Source organism: Acomys russatus, chromosome 14 (assembly GCF_903995435.1).
Source record: "Acomys russatus chromosome 14, mAcoRus1.1, whole genome shotgun sequence".
Taxonomy (NCBI): Eukaryota; Metazoa; Chordata; class Mammalia; order Rodentia; family Muridae; genus Acomys; species Acomys russatus.
Window position 1 is genome coordinate 48,552,020 of NC_067150.1, and position 24,830 is coordinate 48,576,849.

The window sequence follows — 24,830 nt, forward strand, 5'->3', positions numbered from 1 at the left end:
AGCTCTGGCCTGGGCTGTGCTTCCTCATACCTCGATGAGTCAAGATAGGTCTCAGGAAGCAGGCAGGCTCTCCCTGAACTTGAAAACACGTGAGACTGAGAGGCAGACAGAGGCCAGGGCAGTCACCATCTGTGGGGAGGGGCTGCGGCCTGAGATTAGTGTCTATCTCCCTGGGTTCAAATCCCACCTCTGCGTGTTATCTGTGCTGCCTGGGCAAGACACATCACCATGCTGGGGCTCAGTTTACACAAGCATGAAACTTAGCATGAAGCGTGTGGGAGCTCCCCTGTGGGCTCATTGTATGAAAGACTTGGGATTTGATCCTCAGAACCAAACAAGTAAACTAGATAGATAGATAGATAGATAGATAGATAGATAGATAGATAGATAGATAATAGACAGACAGACCGATAGATAGTAGATAGATAGATGACAGATAGAGAGACAGATAGATAATAGATGATAGACAGACAGATAATAACTAGATAGATGATAGATGATAGAGAGACAATAGATAGATAGATAGACAGATAGATAAAAAGGTGAATTATACCTGTAGCCTCATAAATTGGGAGGCGGAGATAGGAGGATTGTGTGAGTTCAAGGCTAGTCCAGGCTACATACTGAGTTTCAAATCAGCCTAGGTTACAGTATAAGAACTATTCTCAAAAATGCATTTTAAAAGGGCAGGGGAATAGGGTGAAAGTGGGAGGGAGGAACGGGAGGATACAAGGGATGGGATAACAATTGAGATGTAATCTGAATAAATTAATTAAATTAAAATTTTTTTAATTAAAAAAAAAAAGTCAATCAAGCCAGGCATGGTGGCGATGCCTTTAATCACAGCACTCAGGAGGCAGAGGCAGGCAGATTACTGTGAGTTCAAGGACAGCCTGGTCTACAAAGTGAGTCTAGGACGGCCAAGGCTACACAGAGAAACCCTGTCTCAAAACACCAAAAAGAAAAAAGAAAAAAAAAAAAAGTCAATCAATAGTATACCTATTGCTCACCTCATGGGATTGCTAACCAGATCTGGTGCGATCATGGGCGCAGCTGTGTTCGGTGCCTCCCACAATAAGTGAACTCTGAGGCTAGGGAAGGAGCCCAGCTGGCCTGCACAGCTTGTGTGCATGTGCGCGTTGGGGACCAGGTGATCCAGGACATTCAAGAGAGCCTGATAGGGGAATTCCCTGCCCCTCTCAAAGCCTTCACCCCTTTGTGACCTTCTCAGTCCCCCTGCCTTCCCTCCCTCCCTCCCGCCTCTGTGGACCATGTCTAAGGCTGTTAGATCACAACGAAGGACAAACAAACAGGCCCCTCTTTTCTTTCTCCTCTCCCCTAGTCCCTCCTTCCTCTTTCCTTCCCCTCCCCCACTCTGTCCTCTCTTTCTTTCTCCCCTTCCACCCTAAGTCTACCTCAGGCAGGTGTGTGAAACTTCCCTGGGCTATCCACAGGACATAGTAGTTGCCCAAGGCAGAAGGGCCCCTGAAAAGGCCCCACCCCTCCCCCCAACCCAATAGCAGACACTAGGAGAATGGTGATAGGTGGTGGGGCTGATCAATCACCACCACCCACCCACAAAAGTCCTCCCCCAGCCTGTTCCTGGCACCCATTGCTTTAGGGGTCATAGTTATAGCCAGTTTGCCTAGTTTGTATCCTGCCTGCACCCCAACCAAGTTTGTGACCTCAGAAAGCCACTGGATACAGCTGGCCGGGTTTCATCTCTAAAATGGTGCCATCTCACCTTTTTTTTTTTTTTTTTTTAAGGTTCTTTATTTTTGCAAACTTTATTTGGGGTTGGTGCTAGCTTTCAGAAGTCAGTTTCTCCTTCCATTGTAAGGCCCAGTATTACACATAGCATGCTTGGATAGCAAGTGCCTTTACCCAGTTAGCCATCTCACTAGCCTGTTTCGTCTTTCTTATTAGGTATAGAGGGAAAACAGCCTTGAAAAACAACTAACATGCTAGGCACACACCTGTAATCCCAGCACTCAGGAGGCAGAGGCAGGAGGGTCTGGAATTCGAGGCTAGCCTGGGCTATTTGGAACCCTTTCTTAATGAGAGAAATGGGGGAGAGAAAAGGGAAAAAGAGAAGAGACAGTGTTGGAGGAGACTGACTTACCAGCTTGCTTGTCAGGCCTGACCCTCCCTCTGGACAGCTGCCCCTAGGGGAGGCTGGATGCTTGGCTCCCTCACTCTCGTTCCCAGGAGAAGGAAATGTAGAATAAACCAGTTCATCCTCTAGCTAGTTCCTTCTCTTTCTGTGGGGACCTCCCTGTGGGGTGATGCTCCTAGCCTGCCCTCCTAGCCTCACATACCTGGACTCCAGCTCCTGCAAAGCCTCAAGGGCATCCTGTCTCCTTCCTTCCCCATCCTTGTTCTGAGCTCCCTGCCTTCTCTCCCTCCAAACCCATCCATCCCCAAGTGTCTCTATGGTCCACAGGCATTTCTGCTTTCTTTCCTCATCCTCTCTTCTGCTTGATAGTCCAAACTCAGCACTTGAACCAGCCCCAAGCTAAGGAGAGATATAATCTTGTCAGGGCTGATACCCCAGCCACCCCTTGAACCTTGGTTTCTTCTCCTGTAATCTAAAAAGTACAAATAAAGATACCTAGAGGTAGGGCTGGCGAGATGGCTCAGAGGTTAAGAGTACATACTTACTGTTTGTGAACATATTCAGTTCCCAGCACCCATATTTAGTGGCTTACAACCACCTGCGACTCCAATTCCAGAGGAACCAGCAGTCTCCAGGGCCATGTGCACTCTGTGCACACACACACACACACAAACACACACACACACACACACACACACTTTTAGCATATACAACTGTAATCCCATTATTTTGGAAACTGAGGCAGAAGAATCACTGCTGGACTACATAGCAAAACCCTGTTTAAATTTAAAAAAATAAAGTAGTGATGAGCTCAATGGTAGAGTACTTGCCTAGCACATATGTATAAGGGCCTGGATGTGATCCCCTGCACCATAACACACACACACACACACACACACACACACACACACACACACACACCATACATAGCCACAGTAATCCCAGCACTCAGGAGGCTGAAGCAAGGTTATCAAAAGTTAGAAAGTAGTCTGGTGTACATAGAAAGCTCCAAGCCAACAAGGATCACAGAGTGAGGCCTTTTCTCAAAAGCAAAACAAAACAGAAAACCTGTTGAGAAATGGATCAACAGGTGAAAAAGGCTCTTGGTGCCAAGCCTGACAACCCCGAGTTTGAGCCCTGTGACCCACGTGGTCGGAGAGAACGGACTCTGGTAAGTTGTCCTCTGACCTACACACACACACACACACACACACACACACTTAAAAATAGTAGGGGGCTGGAGAGATGGCTCAGTGGTTATGAGCATTGGCTGCTCTTCCAGGGGACTCAGGTTCAATTCCCAGAACCCACACAGCAGCTAACAACTGTCTGTAACTCCGGTTCCAGGAGACACCTTTACACCGACATACATGCATGCAAAATATCAATGCACAGGAAATAAAAAATTATTTAAAGAATTTACTCCTTAAACCAAACAAGCAAAAAATAACCAGTAGTCTTCACACTTAGGAAGCTCTGGCAGAAGGACAGCTGAGGGTCCAAGGCCAGTCTGGACTACACCAGCGACTTCCAGGCCAGCCTGAGCTACAGTATTTGATCCTGTCTCAAAAACTCAAAGAGGCTGGTGGATTTCTGTGAGTTTGAGTCTACAAAGTGAGTCCAGGGCAGCCAGGACTACAAGAGAAACCCTGTCTCAAAACAAAACAACAACAAAAATTCAAAGAGAGTAGAATTAAAAAAAAAAAAAATGAATCAAATGTCCCTGATTAACAAAATCAAGTTCTGTGTGGAGAGTAAATGGCTTGGCCCTGTCAAGGTGGCTCCTCCTCTGTGCCTCTGCAGTCCCAGGAACTACATACATAGGCTGAGACAGGCCACCCAGGACGGGAGGTGTAGGTGTGGCTGGCCCTACCAAGTGGAAGAGGCTGAGCTTGGAGTGAGGATGAGGCCTTGAGAGGCTGGAAGGGTTTTCCCTGTCTCTGGATGGCCTGGCATCACACTTTGTATGAGACCCTGGTGGCTGCTGTTTGAGAGTCCAGGGCTCAGCTTTCACCAGACTCCACCAGGAACCTATGCCAGCCCACAGAGCTCTTGGCAGAGTCCCACACCAGGTGCCTGTTGTGAGAGCAGAGCCTATACTACAGTTCAGGAATTAGATGCCACTGTGGCCGGACACACTTGGGCACTGCCCAGACTGTGTCTGGCAGAAGCCCATGTTCTCCCAATAACTCTCAGGATGGCAGGCTCTCAGTCATTTTTGCAAACACTCTTCCCACTCAACAACTTCCCTGTGCCCGTTGCCCACAAACTCGGGCCTCTCTAGCTGGATGCCCCCTTCAGGCCCTTAACCCCTTCTCACTGACCAGCACACAAGTCTGTCTTTTGCAAAGGATCATGGGTGAAGAAGGACACGACTGTCTACTCCCTCTATTGTGATTTGGCTTTCAAAAACTATATCTATTCTTTTATTCCCTCTATATATTTTTTAAATTTTTTTTAATGTGTATGGGTGTATTGCCTGCCTGTACGTGTGTCCTCTGTATGCATGCTTTATACCTGCAGCAGTAAGAAGAGAGCCTGGGGCTGGAGTTACAGACAGCTGGGAGCTGCCATGTGCTGCTAGGAATCAAACCTGGGTCATCTGGAAGAGGAGCCAGTGCTCTTAACACCTAAATTGTCTCTCTAGCCTCCATATGTGGGCATTGCGTGTGTGTGCAGTTTTTAAAGTATGCATCTCACTATGTAGCCCCAGCTGGCCTGCCTCTGTTCCCCAAGTGTTGAAATTACAAACATATGACACTACACCTGGGTTGTGGGGTTTCTTTTTCTTTTCTTTTCTTTTCGACAGAGTCTCATGTATGCTAAGCTGGCCTCCAACTTGCAATGTAGGCGAGGATGACATTGAACTTTTTCTTTTGTGTGTGTTGGGGGGGGGGATATGTGCAAGTGTGTGTGTGTGTGTGAGTGTGTGTGTGGGTATATGTGTGGGATACTTGTACAAGTGTGTGCATGTACAAAGCCAAAGGCTGATCTTGGGAGCCATCCTCAATAGTTCTTCCATCTTATTTATTGCAACTGGGTCTCTCAGTGAAATGCAGAGTTTGCTGATATGACTAGGTTTTGCTAGCTAGCTTACTCTGAGAGGGGGGTGGTGGTGTCCTGTCTCTACCATCCAAGGCTGGAATACAAGCAGACTGCCATGCCCACCTGGCATTTATACAGGTTCTGGTCCCCACACTTGCACAGCAAGCACTTTACCCACTGGACTGTCTCCCCAGCTCAGCCTTTACCTCCTGAATCCTCAGTGCTGGGAGTGCAGACGCGTGCCGCCCTCCCTAAGCAAACGTCTACCAGCTGAGTGCCATCCATCCTCTGCTGCACTCATTTCTTAGGCAGGACTTTTTTGCCCACCAACATAGACCTATGGACAAAGAAGTCACATTTATTCTTAAGATTTGTTCCTCTTTCCCATGAGTTTAGTCACTGCTACAGGAGCGACCAAATTGCAGCTATTTGTCTCCACCATTTTTGTTTTGCTACTAGAGTGAAGAAATTGGGAAGGAGAGAGGTTTATTCCCATTCGTGGTTCTGACAAAGAAGGTGATGGCCTTCTTGTTTGCCAAGGTCCAGAAGCAGCACAGGGCACTATATTAAGGGAGGGAGAGAGGGCGGCCTTGCTCAGCAAAACTGCTTTTATAGACCTTTTTTTTTTTAAACATGACCCAATGACCTATCTATCTAGTAATCCCAGGAACGAAATCACACATTCACAAGGCTCTTAAAGGTCCCACCTCCTATTGTTTCATAACAGGGAGTGCATTTCTCTATGTGCTTTGGAGAGACAAATCATATTCAGCCCGTATCCCCATCCTGTGTAAAGAAAGACCCACCAGCTGCTTCCTGTCCTGTTGCTCACCACACAAGCCACAGCTTGCTGATGTCTTCCTGGGTTTCTCTGACCACCCCTCTTCCCACCACCATACACTGCTATGCTTTCCTGTGTGAAGGGTATGTTCTTTCATTCTCACTCCGGGCAATTCAGCCTACACCCTCCTCCCTCAGCGAGCCAGGTGTCTCCATCTCAGTGGTTTTGCTAGACTAAGGGTGCCTATCAGTGCCACCTGCTGCTGCTGAGGCTGGTCTTTCTGCAAGCTGCACCCATGCTCGGTACCACGCTCCGACCACCCAAATAGGAAAAGAGACACAGGAAACATTTGTTATTCCCAGGTTGTTGTTGGTGTGTGTGTGTGTGTGTGTGTGTGAGTGTGAGTGTGTGTGTGTGTGTGTGTGTGTGTGTGTGTGTGTGTGTGTGTGTGTGTTTTCCTTTCTCCCTCATGATGAGTTTGGTCACTTTTGCACCTCATAAATTTTGAGTGTGTTTAGGTTACTCTCTGACCCCTTTTGGATTGTGAACATATGTCCCAGGTTTATCATGAGCTGGTGAGTCAGGGAACAGTTAAGGAGGATGAGGCACTCGAATCCCTCCGACATTCCAAGAGCACAAACACTGATGCCAGAATGCTTGGGTGTCCGTTCATTTTCCCTGTCTTGCTGTGTGACCTTGCACAACTGACTTCTCTGTGCTTCAGGTATTTTTCCTCTGTGAACAGCAGCTCGAAACACCTCATGGGGTCATTGTTGAATTGATACATGCAAGCTCCTAGCCTAGTGCCTGGCACACAGCAAGCACGCTAGGAGTGCAGGCTGTTTATTATGAGCAAGTTTATATATGGTAGGAAGAAGGAATGTAAGATAAGGTTGTTTAAATACACACAGGTCTGGCTAGCTTTTCAGGACCGTAAAGCTGTCACATTCGTATCAGCTGCAAGGGTTAACCCCAGGTCACACCAACCAGGACCATCTCTTAAAAGCCAGGTGTGGACTGTGAATCACAAATAGCAGCCACAGAAACACTTGTCTTATTTGTTTTGCTAAAGTCTGAGATAGCTTTCTTTCCTAGACCTCAGCCCACATCTCTGGACAGTTATCAGAACATCTTTTAATCAAGCAGGGCCTGGCAGAGTGTAGGGAGAGCTGGGGAGCCCATCACTGCCTGGACAACCAACCAGCTGGTATCAGCAGGGTGAGCCCAGGGTTTTGTTGCCACTAAGTGCCAGACAGGAGGGACTGGGCAGGGAGGCTTGGGACTGTGCAGATGAAAGGCTCCTCTGTAGACCTGGCCATGAGACTAGTCCTCAAGGACCAGGTAGGGTTCCTGGCCATTGGCCACACTGTCTTCAGAATCCGTGGCCTACATAGAGCTTCTTCCTCCAGCACCCAGAGCCTTAGCAGGCTCCACAGGCCCCCTGCCCCGCTTTCCTGTGGGGTAGGGAGGCCAGACAGCAGGAAAACCTAGCCAGGTTGAACAGGTGGCCAAGAGGGGGACTTAGCAGCAACCTGTGGACACTGGCACCGAGCCTCTCCCTCCTTCACCTGCCGCTGCCCAAGAAGCTTAGAACAGCACACAGGACGCTCAGTTAAGAGAGACGTGCTAACGTTGTTTGGCAAGCTCAAGCCCAAAGAGACAAGGTCACTCGACATTTAGCCGTTCTAGCCAATGGAAACATAATATGAACCCATATGTTACTTGAGGTTTTTCTAGTAGACGCTAAGAACTTTTTAAAGAACATCTCTTAAATGTGAAATTAACCTCAGTAATATGCTTAACACAATTCACCCCCAAATTATCGTTTCAATACTTATTGAAGTATTATTATTTCGATATACAATATAATATCAAGATAATTAAGGAGGCTCTTTTTTTTTTTTTTTCCGAGACAAGGTTTCCCTGTGTAGCCTTGGCTGTCCTGGACTCACTTTATAGACCAGGCTGGCCTCAGACTCACATCGATCCTCCTTCCTCTGCCTCCCGAGTGCTAGGGTTAAAGGCATGCGCCACCACGCCTGGCATAAGGAGGCATTTTTTACATTTCTTTGACCCATGCTAAATCACATAGGTAACTCACATAGCCATGTGTAGCAAGAGAGGGAAGCCCTCTCCCTCCCCTTCTTCTGCAAGTGCAGTAGGAAAATGTGTACTTAAGCGCATAACACAGGGAAGGGTTCTTGTTGTTTTGAGACAGCAGCAGCATCTCACTCTATAATTCAGGCTGGCCTCAAACCCATAACAATCCTCCTGCCTCAGATCCTGGATGCTGGGATACAGGTGTGTGCCACCGTATCTGACTAAAACTAACTTTAGTCGGTTACAGTTAAGGGCATATATAATATGTTGAGCCAGGCATGGTGGTGCACGCCTTTCTTCCCAGCACTCTGGAGGCAGAGGCAGGCAGATCTCTGTGAGTTGGAAGCCAGCCTGGTCTACAAAGAGAGTTCCAGGACAGCCAGGGCCATTACACATAGAAACCTTACCTCAAAAAAAAACAACAAAACAAAACAATCACACAAAAAAGATTATATGTTAACTTAGTAAGTAAAGGGGAGAGAGAAAAGGGCAACCAACAGGAAAAACAACTACTTTTCTTTAGGAAAAACAAATGAGAATGAGAGACAGATGATAACGGTCATGACTACCTATGTGTGGAGATACGTGGTCTTTCCGCCTTCTTTGGGGCCATAAAACTTCTGAGGAATGGAAATATATGGTATTCATTTCCCATAAATTGCTTTTATTAAAATAAGGGAAGCGCCTACCACGATTGGGGGGAGGGGCGTCTATTGACGCTCAAACATCTTCAGCATAATATGACTTGTACGGACTCTGAGGTCCTGAGTAGGTCCCAGGACCTTTTGAGTGCTCGGCAGCCATACTTGGATAGTGGCTACTCCACTGGGTGTGCAGATGCAGACCCAGCGGGCGTCCCTTGGGGGGTGGTAGGCGACGCCTGGCTCAGCAACCTGCTCCTGTAGAAGCTGCTGTGGTGTGGATCAGAAAGCTCCCTCCACGGTGTACAACCCCAGCCATTGATAGAAAACCACCGTGAGTGTGGCGGGCCGGCTTAGCAAGAGGCTCAACACCCAGAGCAGGGGAGGGCAGGTGGATGCTGAGGTACCACAAGGCTGAGCTTCCTCTGGGTGCCTGAGCTCTACGCTCCAAGGAGCCTAAGAGGTGGGGCAGCCTGTGTCCTAGACACGTGGCTTTGCAAGCACCCCTCTAAACTGCTCAATGAACCCTGCAAACAGGGCCACTGGTCGCAACCCATCTCAGTCCCTGCCCTGGCTGCTTCCTCCGTACTTTAGCTGGGAAACTCAGAAGCCTGTCACTGCCACTTGGTCTCACAGATGAGGAAACTGAGGTACAGTCCCTGCGCATCCACCCTTACACTCCTCGTGTCTTGGGCCTAAGCCTAGGTTTCAACAAAGCCCCGGAAGCCTCAAGAGAAAACTTGCAAGGTTTTGCACCCTGGCACCTTGCCAGCTGCCTGCCCCTTGGACATGAGCGGGCACAGCACCCCCACCCCCACCCCCGGGGACTGGCTGCCAGGGCGGAGCCCCCAGGGAAACGTGATGTAACTCTGCACTCGGTTTGCAGTAGAAACCCCCAGGCACTTCAGGGTGTTGTTTACTCCAGCGAGGATGGGGGCGGGGGGAGGCGGAGTCTGCACACTCTGCCAGGGTACCCATCCCAGCGGTCACAGCTGCGAGCTGGGTGCCCACACTTATATGTCAGCCTGGTTTCAACCTCTGATGACCCAGAGCAGTGACCAACCATGTCTAGATAGACTCTGCAAAGTCCCACCCCCACCCTAACCCCACCCCCACCGTGTTCTCTGTAAGAGCTCCACAACAGTTCAAAGTAACATTCAAACAGAGGAGCTTCCGTCCCCAGCAGCCAAGACAGGGGTCCTCCGGTCAAACCTCACGGTGGCTAACTGCAGCAGTGGCAGGTCTCCCACGGAACGCACATGGGTCTGTTTGCTTGCATGTCTAAGGTGCAAGGTTTCTGCACAGTGCATCAGTGAGACGCGGTGGAAAGCCCATTTTTGGACGCCCAGAAGCCTCCCTTGGGTGCGTAGTTGGAGGGGGTGGGGTTAGCATTTCCCAGGAGTTTGATGCAACATTCTGGAGGGCTGAAAGGCAGAACTGCCTCAGAGCTAGCACACTACAAATGGTCTCCCGCTATCCCTCCCTGTCCGGTGCCCAGCCCTGGATAACTGGTGCCAATGTGAGAGAACAGACTTTACAGCACCCACCGCAGCTGAATTCTGGGGCCATGCAAAAGCGTCCACCCAGGAGAGAGCAAGATGACGATGGGTCTGGACAGATCCCAAGCTCGGGCAATGCTGATGGGCCCTGGCAGCTGTGCCCTGTGCCCACTGCCAGGTCTCGCCCGTAGAGCTTCAGTTCCCAGCTGAGTATAGATGAGGAAACTAAGGCCCAGAGAGAGTAGGGGAGCCACAAGTCACCTGGTGAGTTAGTGACAGCAGCCACTGATACCCACAGACCCCTGCTCCTGGTCCCTTCATGCATCCCGAGAGGACAAGAGTATTATGGGTTGGGGATGCAGAGCTGTGCCAGAATAGGCTAGGCCCCAGTAAGCAGGGGACCCTCTTTGGAGGTGTTATGCGCAGCGGAGGAGGCTTCCTGAGGTAGGAGCTGAGAAAGGCTGAGACTCTTCTGTGAAGACTGGCTCTGAGAACTATTAAGAAGCAAGCTATGGAAAGACTCATCATAGCAGGGCTAGGGCCAAGGAGCAGCAACCCTCTTCCAGGCCAGCCAGGGTCAAAGTGAATTTCTAGCAGAGACCACTGGTATTAGGTACAGAGTTCTAATCCTGCCTCCCCTCCCTAACTCTGATTTTGAGTGTGAGTTGTTCCCTCTTCCCTGTCCTGATCATAGCAAAACAAAGAAAAAAAGGTTCTTTGTGATCAGCTTTTCTTCCGATGTGAGACCATGACGTGTTTATTTGCATAACAGTGTGGCAAAAAGACCAGGGTCCTGGGAAACTCTACAAGGGGCCTTTTCCTCCCCTGTATTCCTTGGCTTCATATACTTGGTCCCTTGGTCCTGATAGTATAGCTGAGAGGCCCCTCAGCTTGGTAAAGATTGGTGCTTCTGACCTACTTAGTGGCTGCAGCAATGCTCTGTCCTACTGTGTGCTAGCAAGGCTTCTTCAGGTTGCGAAGAGTCCCAAAGAAGATGAAGATGCAAGATTGGGACTTCCGGATCCTCCCCAGAGGACCGACCTACCTGTCTACATGGCCTCAAAGTTCAGAGCCCCATGCAGGACATTGTGCAAGCGACAGGGGACATGTAAGCTCTAACGAGCCCCTCCTCGTGACACAGAGAGCGGGGACTCCAGGTCCAAATGTCAGCTCCGTGGGCGTGGGTGTGTGGTCTTGGGTGAGCCCCATTGCCTCTCTGAATTGCTTGCTCACCCCTAAGATGATGAAATGGTTGGATCCGTGCCTATGCTTAGGAGACTGTTTTCTCCCTTAGTCTTCCCTTTATTTCCCGTCCACTGCCCAATTTAACCAATAAAAACAACAAAGGGTGTCAGGTGCGGTGGTGCATGCCAGTGATCTCAGCCTTTAAGAGGCTGAGGCCAGAGGATCACATTGTGTTGAAGGCCAGCCTGAGCCTTCATGGTCAAAAGACCGTGTTTCAACAACTGCAAAAAACAAAGCAGACCACCAACAACAACAGACCACCACCAACAACAACAACAACAAAACTCGACAAAAAGATAAGAAGGTTTCTGATACTTGAGTTCTCCGTGCAGTGGTGTGGGCTGGTAAATGTTTAACAGCCAGCTCTAAAAAGGGATTTACAGCATTTCCCCTGTATCTCTGTTGTTAATATGATCAGTGTGGCCATTTCAAGCTATTAACATGACATCACTGAATGTGGACTTGGGAGCCACCAAGAGTTGGCTGGCCCCAGCACTGTGTGTGGGATTGGCTTTATAATTTGCAAAGCTCTGAAAAAAAAAAAAAAATGAAATTGTAGGCCCCTTTGTTTAAAAAGCAGGAAGTGGGCTCCCCCTTTAGTCTATGAGCTCTCTCGTGGTGTGGTGTGGTATTTCGCTTTTATAATCACATTCTCCTCTTAGCCCAGGCTGTCCTGGAACTCCCTATGCAGCCCAGACTGGCACCAACCAGCCTCAGGAATTCTCCTGCCTCAGCTTCTCAAATGTTGGGATTACAGGCTTTGTGCAGTGGGTGTTTTGTTGTTGCTTTGGTTCCCCCCTCCCCCTGCCCAAGACAAGGCCTTGGCTGTCCTGGACTCACTTTGTAGACCAAGCTGGCCTTGAACTCACAGTGATCTTCCTGCCTCTGCCCCCGAGTACTAGGAGCAAAGGTGTGTGTCACCACGCCTGGCAGTTGCTTTGCTTTTTAATACTCTATTTTAGCACACGTGAAATGAACACTGGTTACTTGAGCATCTTAAAAGATGCAAGCTCATTTTCGAGACAGGGTTTCTTTGTGTAGCCCTTGCTGTCCTAGACTCACTTTGTAGACTAGGCTGGCCTCGAACTCACAGCGATCCACCTGCCTCTGCCTCCCAGTGCTGGGATTAAAGACATGTGGCAAGCTCTTAAATACTAGAAAAGACTTGCATATTTACTCTTTGCTGACTTCCTGAGTTCCTTCAGATGTTGCCTTGTTTGTTTACTTGTGTATCTCTAGTGTCAGGATAAGGTCCAGAATTTTCTTCCTCTATTTTTTGTTCTTGTTCTTGTTCTTCTTCTTCTTCTTCTGTTTTGTTTTTTTGAGACAGGGTTTCTCTGTGTAGCCTTGGCTGTCCTGGACTTGCTTTATAGAGCAACCTGGCCTCGCTTTATAGTGCAACCTGGCCTCGAACTCACAGCGATCAGCTTGCCTCTGCATCCAAGGTCCAGAATTTTATGGGCATGCAGAAGAAAGAAATACATTGAATGAATGGATGGTTAAGGAAAAATAAAAACCCAACACAGGAATGCCCTGTGGGCCTTTACAGGTAGGTAGGGCACATATGTAGGGCCTAACTACTATCTGTTGTCTTCCCATCAGCCATCTGGCAGATGCCCCAGAAAGCAGTCAGATGTCTTGATTTCTGTTTTTTTAAAGATGTATTTATTTATTATTATGTATACAGTGCTCTACCTGCATGTATGCATGCAGGTCACAAGAGGGCATCACATTATAAATGGTTGTGAGCCACCATGTGGTTTCTGGGAATTGAACTCAGGACCTCTGGAAGAGCAGTCAGTGCTCTTAACCGCTGAGCCATCTCTAAAGCCCATTTCTTGATTTCATATGGTTTGCATTCCCAGTATTTAAGCCAAGATGTATTAGGTGCCTGGACAGGAACTGGGAAAAGCTCACTCTCCCCAGATGATCCCACTGAACACTCCATTTTGCTGCCAGCCCAAAGCAAGCCAGCTACCACCTATCCCAATCGGGTGCTGTGGGATTCAGACATTCAACCCTGGAAGCTGAGAGCTGACAATGCCACAGAGCTGCAGAGCAGGATGTGGAAAAGACCAAAACATGAGGAAGCAGGATGTCAAAAACTTACCCCAGGGAAGCAGAGATATAGAAGAAACAGAAAACAGAACAAAGGACACACACACACACACACACACACACACACACACACACACACACACCAGCATGCTGTATGACCCCCTTGCACTTATAAAATATGAGTTTTTATAATCAGATATAAAATTATGAAAATTCCAAGGCGATCATCCATTCCAATGCATTCGCTGTACCAGGGACCCTTCTGAGTGCAGGGCCCTATCTGGTGCCCGAATTAGTTACACATCTGTGGTGGTTTGAATAGGAATGGCCCCTATAGACTCGTGTGTGTGTGTGTGTGTGTGTGTGTGTGTGTGTGTGTGTGTGTGTGTGTTAGGGAGTGACACTATTAGGAGATCTGACCTTGTTGGAGTATGTGTGGCCTTGTAGGAGAAAGTGTGTCACTGTGAAGTCACACATATGCTACACTTTGTGTGGCACACAGTCTCCTTTTGCTGCCTGTGGATCAAGATGTAGAACTCTCAGCTCTTGCTCCAGCACAGTGCCACCATGTTTTCTGCCATGACAATAACGGACTAAACCTCTGAACTGTAAGCCAACCCCAAGTAAATGTTTTCCTGTATAAGGGTTGCCATGGTCATGGTGTCTCTTCACCGCAATAAAATCCACGGACAGAAGTTGGTACCAGGGACTGCGGTATTGCTGTGATAGGCCTGACCATTCTTTTGTTTGGAGGAACGTGGACTTTGAGACTTTGGATTAGAAAAGCAGTTGGATTCTTTAAGTGCAGCTTAATGGTCCATAGAAGCAGAAGCATGGAAGACAGTGGTGCTGAGGGTGATTTGAATGGTGGGGGCCTGCCTCAAGAGTTTGAAAGGAGAAGAATTTGAGCATGTTGCCTAGAGATCATTCTTGTAATATTTTGGTCAAGAATGTGGCTACTTTTTTTTTTCCTTCTGGTTTTTCAAAACAGGATTTCTCTGTGTAGCTCTGGCTGTCCTGGAACTCACTCTATAGACTGGGCTGGTCTGGAACTCACAGAGATCACCTGCCTCTACCTCCTGAGTGCTGGGATTAAAGGTGTGCGCCACCACTGCCCAAGCTATGTGGCAGCTTTTTGTCCTTGTACAGTCTGCCTGAGGCTAACATGAAGATATTTGGATTCATTTCATTGGCAAAGGAAATCTTAAAACAGCCTAGTATTGACTCTGTTGGGTGACACCAGAGCTATAAGGTAAAAGAGAAAGATGAGCAAGGAAAAAAATACAAAATGTACAATTTGAGGAGAAAGGGGGCACCAGGAAATGGAATGGAGCTAAGTCCTCTGTTTAAGGAGATTAAAAGGTTAAAGAAAAGCCAGATGTTAAAGGGAATAAAGTCAAGACAAGACTCCACCCAGATAAGGTTCCAGCATTTGAAAAGGAATTAAAGAAAATCTAAGGCCTGCTGTGGAGGTACATTCCCTTAATCCTAGCACTCCAGAAGCAGAGGCAGGAGGATCTCTGGGTTCAAGATCAGCCAGATCTACAGACTGAGTTGCAGAACAGCCAAGGTCAGGCAGTAAAGGGAACCATGGGAGACAGAATGCTTGTGAAGCTGTAATCGGATGAGGGCACCATACTCTAGTCCCAGCAAGAAGCAGAACTTGGCAGCTTCTGCCGTGTGGCTCATGCTTTAGAGTCAAGCAGAGAGGAAATGGGATATAGCGTCTCCCTCTGGAAAGCCGCTGAGCACAGGTGTGCGACAAAGGTATCCCTGTGGGAAGGCCCAAAAAGACCATTGTGAAGGTGAAGTCTGGATTGTCTTGAAGACCCCAAAATGTTGGAGATGCCAGAGCTGTGGGACACCTGCCAAGGAGAGCTGCCGATAGGGAGCAGAACCAGCCCAAGAGAGAAGTGTGTTATAGTCAATAAAGCTGAAAGGAGTTGGAGATCTAAAGAATGTTTTGGCATCAGACATGGAGATTTGGTCAGAGTTTGGAGTTTGCCCGGCTTGTTTTTGGTCTTCCTTAGGTCCAGTATTTCCTCGCTATACTCCCTTTCCTATCTTTTGGAATGGTGATGTATATTCTGTGTCATTCCATGTTGAAAGTATGTAATCTGCTTTTTTTTTTTTTTTGCTCGGGGGACTTTTGAAGTTAGACTGAATGCATTTCTGCATTATGACATGGATATGTCCTATGGATATAAGCCTATGGGCCTTGACTAGGGATGGCTCCCACACACTCATGTGTGTGAATGCTTGGCCCATAGGGAATGACACTATTAGGAAATGTGACCTTGTTGAGTAGTGTCACTGTGGAATCTAGCTTTGAGGTGTCATATATGCTCAAGCTATGCCCAGTGTGACACACAGTCTCCTTCTGCTGCCTTGCCTGCCAAAAAGATGGAGAACTCTCAGCCAGGTGGTGGTGGCGCACACCTTTAATTCCAGTGCTCGGGAGGCAGAGGCAGGCAGATTGCTGTGAGTTCAAGTCCAGGACAGCCAAGGCTAAACAGAGAAACCTTGTCTCAAAAAAACAAAACAAAACAAAACAAAAAAAACAAACAAAAAAAAAACAAAAAACCAAAAACAACAACAACAAAAGATGGAAAACTCTCAGCTCCTTCTCCAGCATGATGCCCGCTTGCATGCTACCTTCCCACCATGATGATAATGGCCTGAACTGCTGTCTTTCTTTAATAAGAGTTGCCATGGTCATGGTGTCTCTTCACAGTAATAAAATCCTAAGACAACATCCATGAATGTGACTCTGTGGTCATCCCAAGTAGGTAACACTCAGCTCCCCTCCCCCCCCACTCCCCCCCTCCACCTATCACCACCACCATAGGAACTTTACTGTTCATAGCAAAGATATCATTGGGTGTGGGGAGCCATCCTAAATTTAGCCATGCCAGAAATCCTGTGCTTAGGCTACATGCTGTGACCTTCGAGTTGTTGACCTTTGCTGAAGGAGGTCTTGTGTTTAGGCTATCTTCAGATTGTTTACTTTTAAAAGAAATAAGGAAGTTCTTATAGGGAACTACCCAGAGGATTAAGGAAGTTCTTACAGGGAACTACTCAGAGGATTGTCTTCTTGCCTCGGGGCTATGGGAAGTGAGATTCTAATAGAGCTTGTAATGACCTTGCTATATAAAGCTGTACTCACATGCAATAAAAGGAGTCGTGATCAGCAATCTCCAGACTTGACACAATTTTTCTCGAGTCTCTGTCCACCCCTCTTTCAATCTCCACTCCCTCTTCCAGGGAACCATATTTGACCTGTCCCACGGGCCAGGACAGTTGGGTTCTGTAAAGAGTAAAAACCATAGGACTCACCCTCCTCAGAAAGAAATCACCTCATTTTAAGGAAGTATTCACAGGGTACTATAATTTGACAAAAAATGTGGCACATGAGTAAATACAGTCTCTGGGCTTGGGGTTTGACCCAGTGGTAGAGCATTGCCTAGCACATATGAGACTCTGGATTTAGGGGAACTAGGGACTAACACACACACTCACATACACACACACCCTTTAAACATATAAAACTGTAATCCCATTACATTGGAAACTGAGGCAGAAGGATCACTGCTGGACTATGTAGCAAAACCCTGTTTAAATTAAAAATAATAATAAAGTAGTGATGAGCTCAACAGTAGAGTACTTGCCTAGCACATATGTATAAGGCCCTGAATTTGATCCCTAGCACCATAACACACACACACACACACACACACACACACCATAGCCCCAGTAATCCCAGCACTCAGGAGGCTGAAGCAAGATTATTAAAAGTTAGAGGGTAGTCTGGTGTACATAGAAAGCTCCAAGCCAATAAGGATCGCAGAGTGAGCCCTTGTCTCAAAGCAAAACAAAACAGAAAATCTGTTGAGAAATGGATCAACAGGTGAAAAAGGCTCTTGGTGCCAAGCCTGACAACCCCGAGTTTGAACCCTGTGACCCACGTGGTCGGAGAGAACGGACTCTGGTAAGTTGTCTTCTGACCTACACACACACACACACACACACACACACACACACACACACACACACACACACACACACCATGGCACATAGCACATACAGAGACAAAATTAATTAATTAATTTTTTAAAATTAACAGAACAAACCAAACCCTACTCTCGCCTATTACATAACTCTCAGCCTGCACTTCCATCAAGTCTTCCACTTTATGTCTGCACAGAACCACTGTTCTCGTGGGAAAAGCTTTTCTCAAATGCATCTTATTTTCAAAGAACAAAAGGTAACATTTTCAAATACCTACCTGGTGGCCCAGATGTCCATCACGGAACTGGTCTTAATTACTGGTCTACAGAGCACCCGTGCTGCACAAATTCTCTCCATATTGACATTTTTTTCCCCCTGGGCATAGAAGCCAAATATTGATCCAGTTTCAGCAAACTTAGATCAGTAGCCTTTTGACTTCAAAAACATGTGCAGTGATCATGAGTAATTGTTGATTCTCTAGAGGAAAGGCTCCAGGATGCTCCAGGCATTGACTTTCTAATCAGAATTTGGCTCTTGTGTCAGCTTCACCCTCGACCAGGGTGATACGGCCTCCATGTCTCTAGATTGGCCAGCTGCTCTGAGCCAGCTGCTGGCAGCAGTAGTGTGAGCACAAAAGACACACAGGGCCTCACAGCCTGTTGACAGAAATACAGTGTCCACTCTGCATATCTGGGCTCTGTCCACTACTGTGAGCCCAGCCTCAGTCCATGGTTCAAAGAGACCTCAGGATTCCAGGGAAGCACTCACATGACCACACACACATCCAGGCAGGAAGTAACACAAGTATATATTGATGAGCTCCACACAGTAGGATGGCAAGTGTATAGACCCCTGCTCACACTCATCAAGGGACAGTAGCCTCCCCTAGCATGTTCTTCAGTAAGTAGCCTCATACATATTCAACCCACAGACAGAAGCTAAGCCAGATCCTCTTATATGAAGGTTCTCTAGAGTAACAAAACATACAGAATGAATAACCCCCCCTGCACACACGCAGGCACACACATATATGGGACTTATTAGAATGACTTACAGGCTGTAGTCTTGCTAGTTTAGCAAAGGCTGTCTACCAATGGAAGGTCCAAGAATCCAGTAGTAGTTCAGTCCATGAGGCTGTTTGTCTCATCTGGTCTTCAATTTACACTAGAATCCCAAAGAGGTAGGCTCCAATGCCAGTGAAGAAATAGACTCCCTGGGGTAGAGAGATGGCTCAGTGGTTAAGAGCACTGACTGCTCTTCCAGAAGACCCAGGTTCAATTCCCAGCACCCACATGGCAGCTCACAACTGTCTGTAACTCCAAGATCTGACACACACAGACATACATGCAGGAAAACACCAGTGCATATAAAATAAAAATAAATTGGTTAAAAGAAAAGAAAGAAATAGACCTGATACCAAGGTGAGAGCAAGCAGGCCAAGAGCAAAAGCTTCCTTTTTCCATAACCTTAAATAGGCATCCAGGAGAAGGTATGGACCAGATTAAAGAAAGCTGTGTCTCCACACAACGAGGACATATGCTCAACCATGTTCATAGCAGTCTTATTCGTAATAGCCAGAACCAGGAAAAACCCTAAATGTCCCTCAGTTGAAGAATGGATAAAGAAACTGTGGTACATTTACACTATGGAATACTACTTAGCTATTAAAAAACAAGGAAATCCTGAAATTTGTGAGCAAATGGATGGAACTAGAAATGATCATACTGAGTGAGTTAACCCAGACTCAGAAAGACTCACATGGTATATACTCACTTATAATTGAACACTAGCCCAAAAGGGATGTCCCAAGAAAGTCTTCACTTACCAGGAGATTGGAAAAGATGTGGGGACCTCCGATTGGGACTCTAGGTGAGAGAAGTATGGGATTACAGGGAAATAGAAGGATCCAGAGGGTCCTAGAAACCTACAAGAAGAACATCTTGATGGGTGGATCTGGACCCAGGGGGGTCTGCTCAAACTACTGTACCAACCAAAGACAATACATGCAGTAAGCATTGAACCCCTACCCAGATCTAGCCAATGGACAGGACATTCTCCACAGTTGTGTGGAGAGCGGGGACTGACTCTGACACGAATCTGGTGCCCCCTATTTGACCACTTCCCCATGGTGAGGAGACCTGGTGGCACTCAGAGAAAGAATAGGCAGGCTACCAAGATGAGATTTGATAGGCTGTGACCAAACAGTGGAGGAGGAGGTCCCCTTCTGTCACAGACCTAGGGGAAGGGAATAGGGTGAAAGAGGGAGGGAGGGAGGAATGGGAGGATACAAGCAAGAGGATAACAATTTAGATGTAATCTGAATAAATTAATTTTAAAAAAAGAAAAAGAAAGGTGTGTCTGAACCAAGCACTGGTAGTATAGACCTTTAATCCCAGGACTGGGGAGGCAGAGGCAGGCAGATCTCTGTGAGTTCGAGGCCAGCTTGGTCTACAAAGTAAGTCTAGGACAGCCAAGGCTACACAGAGAAACCCTGTCTCAAAAAACCAAATAAGAGAGAAAGAAAGAAAGAAAGGAAGGAAGGAAGGTGTGTCTTCCTCCCTCAAGATCCTGAATAAAGGTGTATCTTTTCCCAGCTCAAATGATCTGAATTAAAGGTATGCTTTTCCTCCTCAGGATCCAGATTAAAGGCATGTGTCTTCCCACCTCAAAGGTCCACGATTAGAAGTGGATCTACGGACTGCAAACTAAGCAAAAATACCTCACAGGTGTGCCCTTTAGTTTTGGGTTTTAGTTAATTCTAGATGTGGTCAGGTAGACAGCCAAGTATAGCATCACACCTCTGTCCTCTGGGATCTTGGGGAAGTGCCAGTGTTAGGACCTGCTCTTTGGAACACAGAGTTAGCCATTTTCTACTCACTATCTTTTTGTTTGTTTGTTTGTTTACAAGGTGAAATTAAGTTCAAAAATTTTAAATTCTGCTCCCTAGAAGTAGTTATTCATAGATGACAGTAACAAACTCTGCCAGAGGGTCAAGCGAACCTACACTAACAGACCCTGCCAGAGGGTCGAGTGAACCCTTATATTATACTATGACTCAGTGGTGTCGTAACTCATGCTGTTATCTCCACACTTGGCTACACTCTGGTTGCACTCTATGTTATCTCTGCACTTGGCTGTACTCTGGTTGTACTCTGGAAGACCCTAACCTCTACCTCACTTACCTCACTTAGGACCAATCAGCTTAAAGGTTAGCTAATAAAGCCAAGCGGTGGTGGCGGTGGCGCACAGCTTCAATCCCAGCACTTGAGAGGCAGAGGCAGGTGGACTCCGTGAGTTTGAGGCCAGCCTGGACTACAGAGCAAGTTCCAGGATAGCCAGAGCTGTTACACAGAAAAACACGGCCTTGGTGGCAGACAAGGGGACCAGGTCTGGTTTTCTAATTTAGGCAAAGCCCAGTTACAGGATAGGCTGTTTTGAGTTTGGTTTCTGGCAGAATGTGACAGAGCCCGCTGGCTCTCGGGACAGTCTGCCGTTCTGAAGTTTGCTTCTTTTCTCTCGCTGTACCGGCACATTTCTGTTTGTGTGGTCCTTTTGTGTTTCTGTTTGCTTGTAACCGTCTCAGTTCTAGAAATGGGCCAGGTCTCAGGTGCCATTCTGGCCGATGGTTTCCACTACTTGCAGAAGCATCGCGGCTTGAGCCTGGTGCCTCCTACTTCCTGCTTGAACACTTGCTGCTGCTGTATCCTTGGTAGAGAGGCTGTCCCAAGCACAGAAGGCCCTCTGGGGACCCCCGCCACGAACATGGGGGTTATCATATCCTTGCTGGTTTGAAACACCTGAGCCCTCAGCCGGGAGTGGCAGGCCACGCTCCCCACCTGCTTACACTCTCTATTGCTTGAGTGTGCAGCGTTTGGAGAGCAGTGGAAACAGGATTGCTAAGGTCTGCCTACTCCCTTCTTGTCTTAAAAAATGTCCCACCTCTTGCACTGAACAATCACTAGGATGACACTGGAACTTCAGGGCCTTTGGGTTGCTGCTGTTTGGCCTTGGTGAAGGCTTTTTCCAGCCTGCAGTCTGGTCAAAAGCCTGGCCCCCCAAGTGTGGTACACTGGTCACCTGATCTGGAACACCACCACTGGAAAGTCCCAGATCTTGCCTGTAATGATTGGTTTCAACAGGTGACAAGGCACTTTTCCTTTGAAATTACATCTAGAGAAAGTTTTGTCTGTCTACCTTAAATGTATTAATATATGTGACCACTATATGTTTGATTTAACTTGTTTTATTTAAATGTATAAATTTATTGTGTTCTGTACTGCTTATAAATTAATGGTTATTAAAGATGGTTAAAATATTTAACATCTGTAACAAAAAGGTTAACTTAAATTTGTAATTTAGAGTTGGAGCCATTCTAAGCAGCAAGTGCCACAAGCCATCAGGACTCCAAAGATACTTTTAAATTAAGGTTTTTATGTAATTCTTGCCCTGTATTTAAGACTAGACTTATAAAAGATAAGGTTTAAAACAATGTTTCTTTCATAATGTATTAAAGCTGTGCCTCCAGGCTAAATAGTTTGAGATTATACTGTTAACTCTTATCTAAGGATTTATAATTTGCTTATTGGGTATGATATTTAAATTTTAAGTTCAAACTCTTGTTTAGAACATGTATGTGTACATATGTGTTTGTAACACAAATGTTTTACATAGCAACCATGTGGAACACATGATCTGCAGCCTGCCATGTGATTCCACCATCTTGTGATAGCCATGTGGCATAAGGCAACAATTTTAGAGCCTCTCAGTCATAATGAGCTCTCTGCTTGTTATAAAGGTTGATTAGGATGAACAGACTGCTGTATTGCAGACTTTGAAAGTATATAATTCTAAAGATACTTTTAAGCTAAGATATATTAATTTTAGAGATATTCAATTGTTTAAACTGTTGAAATTTGAGTTTTGTCTTCTAAATTTATGGTTATTATGTTCTACCTTCATTCTCAAAGGTGGAAATCACTGCCTTAGGAACATGTTTGGCCTTATTTTCTTAATATGGCTATGTTTTTAAATTGCCCACCAGGGCCTCTAACAATATATGGCTGGCCGCCATGTTGATTCTGTGATAAAAAGGGTGGGGCCATAGCCTCTCCTACTGCATTCAGTTGCCCTGCTTAGCACCGAGGGCAACTTCAGTCCTTTAAGCTAGCTTTTGCTGTTCAGTCTCAATGATGGAATGTGGCAGAATCAGCAAGATTGCCAGTCCATCAATGGACTATATCTATAATTAAAAGTTTTGCTTTGATACTAGTTCATAAATATATTTAAAGTTATACTAATAACTACTGTAGTTTATGGTCAGCTATATCATAGAATCAGTTGCCTGATAGTTACTAAAACAACTCCAAGAGAATGATGCCCCATTCCCTAGGAGAAGTAGATGGTTTTTGGTTGTTCAAATCTTTGTATACTGATATAAAATTAAGGTTATATTTTGATTATAGCATCCTATTTATCAACTCTTTTAAGGTATTGTACCTATGTAATTCTTTAAAATGCTATGTGCAGTTCCATTATTTTTAAAAAGCTACAGTCACAAACTGCTTAGGATAATTAAAGCTTATGGCTTTTTAGGCACTAGTTCAGTTAATCACAGGTGTTTTCTGAAATAATCAGCCAATATATAGCTAAAAACAAGCAATTCAGATATACTTAAATTAGACAATGTGGTCCTCTAACACTTATCTGTAGATTATAGATTGTAACATTCTGTTTTATGTTTGTAAGATGTAGTTTAGAGCAGATTGCTAAAGACAGACAAGGACTGGGCACAAATTTGCTGACCCTCAAGCTTGTCAGAGATCTGCTGAATATGGCATTAAATATATTTAAACTAATTATGACAGAGAATCCTACATCCTAGCAGTAACTTCCCCCAAGGTCTCTGAGAAGCTTTGGAATGGCAGATGACTTCAACTCCGGATTGTGGTTTCTAGCCACTGAGCAAAACTGCTCCCAACATCTTGCCCTCTGCTATGGATCAGACTAACTGTGGACAGACTGGACCCCCCAAGAGTCATTGTCTCACATTGCTGAATATGAGGCGAGGTCAATCTTTTCTGTGTTCTCTTTCCATAGAAACAGTCTCTCATCTTCTGTGTCTCTGTGCCTGATGGCCAGACTATCTCTGCCCATGGTGCCATGTTACTATAGGATACAACAGGGACAACTATCTAGATACCAGGATATGACTAGTCATCTCTATCATTTTAATTGATACATAAATTCATCTAGGTTACAATTTATCCTTCTCAGGGTTCTGATTACATTGATGGCTGTTAATGGTAGATTGGCAGCTAGAGGACAATTAGGTCTACTGCTAGTACACTAGTCAGTTCATTAGCTAGTTAAAACTACTAGATACTAGGTCTCTTCTCTTATTTAAAAGGGCAAACAGGCTTGCCTTGCTCACAGGCTTCATGTTAAATGGTAAACAGTTTTCAGTGTAACTTTTTATTAGTCCTTCATTTGAATGACTGCACTCAGTATTCAACTGCCTGTTTCTCTTGGTGAATAACTGGATTTAAAAACTATATTTAAGGGTTTGAGGGAGTGCTTAAAGGTTAATACATGCAAGTTAAGAAAGTTTGAGGGTCTAAGAAAGTGTTTAAATCTTGGTAAGTGCAAGTTACAAAAGTTAAAGGATCTCAAGAGAAGTTCTAAGGTACATAAACACAAGTTGCAGATTTAAAACATATGAAAAATGAGATCAATAGAGTTATAGTAAGCTGGTAGAGTCCTGGCTGCTTATTAATCAATCCCAAGCTCAAGATTTTCATTTCCCTTTGGTTATATTCTGAATATAGACTTAAGGGTGCTTCTCATCATGCTAAAAATGAGTCTGTCCAATCTGCATATCAAGTCTTTTAGACTGGGGAAAGAATGTTCATGCTTTTACTGGGTTTCAAAGGCATAAGCCTACTCCAGCTATCTTACAGACACAATTTTAAGTTCTGTCCCTAGTCTGTATTTGTCTCAGCAGATTTTTACCTGGCTAACAGATTCCATCCAGAGCTGCTAGTATCTGGACCTGCTGGAAGTTGATGTAAACCAGTCCAGCAGATATCACTACTCCCTGTCTCTTCAACTGGATCAGCTAAACAGATGCTTTTGATAAGTGCCCCATTACCTAGCCTTTGACTAGCTTTTCAGCCTCTCTAGGCCCTGACAACAGCGCCCCTAGTGTCAGCAGGAAGGAGTTACAGTGGAGAATGACCTCGCCCATTTTCCCTCTTCATAGTCTGAAATGCTAAGTCAAGGGCAGCGCTCTAGCATGAGGGACAAATGGCTACAAGAAAATAGTTTAAACTCTTAGAACT